Source organism: Octodon degus, unplaced genomic scaffold (genome assembly GCF_000260255.1).
Source record: "Octodon degus isolate 3935 unplaced genomic scaffold, OctDeg1.0 scaffold00021, whole genome shotgun sequence".
Taxonomy (NCBI): domain Eukaryota; kingdom Metazoa; phylum Chordata; class Mammalia; order Rodentia; family Octodontidae; genus Octodon; species Octodon degus.
The window spans coordinates 13,583,265-13,585,072 of record NW_004524597.1 but is presented as its reverse complement, the minus strand read 5'-3'; the positions used below and the strand labels follow the sequence as shown (position 1 = coordinate 13,585,072).

Here is a 1,808-nt window from a genome sequence, read left to right as displayed (position 1 = left end):
TTTTTTTGGTGGAACTGGGGACTGAACTCAGGCCCTTGCGCTTGCCAAAGAAGCACTTATTCCACTGAGCCATCTCCCCACCCTGACTTCCTTCATTTCCTAAAACAAATGCATTGTTTCAAGTCTGAAGTAAAGAAAAACGCCACATCAGAATATGAATAAAAATAACTCGTGAGGTTGAGACAGGAGGATCGCTGAGAGTTCAAAACTGGCTTGGGGGCTACAAAAGAGAGCACATGGCCAGCCAAAACTGCACAGCGAGGCCCTGTCTCAAAAAAAAAAAAAAAAAAAAAAAAAAAAAAAAAAAAAAAAGGAACAGAAATAGTTTTCATTTAGTGGGAGCTGAAATCAATATATACTTTCTAGTCCGATCAGTAGCGGGAGCGGAGAGCAGACCCCAGACAGCCCTGAGTAGCCCCACCGCTGCCACCGGCCTAGTTACCATCATACACCGGGAGGAGTCGCAGCTGCCGCAGCCTGCCGGCCCCAGTCACCATCACCGCAACCTTGAGCAGTGAGGCCGAGACCCAGCAGCCGCCCCCGCCCTCAGTGCAGCTGACACCAAGCCTGGCACCGCGGGCAGCAGCTCAGGGAGCGGCTGCCCGGGCAGCCTCACATGGCGGCACCTGCCGGCTGGGACAAAAAGGTCATCCCAAGGAAAGTTCTGGGAACAGTAAAATGGTTTAATGTAAGAAACGGATAAGGCGTCATCAACAGGAATGACACCAAGGAAGATGTATTTGTACACCTGACTGCCATAAAGAAGAATAACCCCAGGAAAGACTTTCGTAGCGTGGGAGATGGAGAGACTGTGGAGTTTGATGTTGTTGAAGGAGAAAAGGGTGCGTGGCAGCAAATGTCACAGGCCCTGGTGGAGTTCCAGTTCAAGGCAGGAAATACGCAGCAGACCGTAACCATTATAGACACTATCCATGTCAAAGGGGTCCTCCACGCAATTACCAGCAGAATTACCAGAATAGTGAGAGTGGGGGAAAGAATGAGCGATCGGAGAGCGCTCTGGAAGGCCAGGCCCAACAGCGCCGGCCCTGCCGTGGGCGAAGGTTCCCACCTTACTACATGCGGAGACCCTATGGGCGTCGACCACAGTATTCCAACCCTCCTGTGCAAGGAGAAGTGATGGAGGGTGCTGACAACCAGGGTGCAGGAGAACAAGCTAGACAAGTGAGACAGAATATGTATTATAGACCACGATTCCGCAGGGGCCCTCTCACCAAAGACAGCCTAGAGAGGATGGCAATGAAGGAGATAAGGAAAATCAAGGAGATGAGACCCAAGGTCAGCAGCCACCTCAACGTCGGTACCATCGCAACTTCAATTACTGACACAGATGCCCAGAAAACCCTAAACTACAAGATGGCAAAGAGACAAAGTAGCCAATCCACCAGCTGAGAATTCGTTGCTACGGAGGCTCAGCAGGGCGGGGCTGAGTAAAAGCCGGCTTGACATCTCTACCATCATCCAAAGGTTTAGTCATCCAGCAAGAAAGAAACAAATAGGTAATTCCAGCAATAAGAAATGAACAAAAGACTGGAACTGAAGACCTTCAGTGCTTGCTTTCTGCCCGTTGACCAGATAACTAGAACTATCTGTATTATCTATGCAGCATGGGGTTGTTATTTTTACCTAACGATGTCTCTTTTTGGTAATGACAAACGTGTTTTTTTAAAAAGTCTGGTTTTTCTCAATACACCTTTAAAGGTTTTTAAATTGTTTCATATCTGGTCAAGTTGAGATTTTTAAGAACTTCATTTTTAATTTGTAATAAAAGTTTACAACTTGATTTTTTC

At 47.6% G+C, this 1,808-nt stretch overlaps 1 protein-coding gene across 4 annotated transcripts in view; it reads right to left on the bottom strand.

Annotated features, from left to right (window-relative positions):
- Positions 1-1,808, bottom strand: part of Cltcl1 (clathrin heavy chain like 1) — a 137,162-nt gene that overhangs the window by 116,131 nt on the left and 19,223 nt on the right. The gene's annotated exons all lie outside the window — the stretch shown is intronic.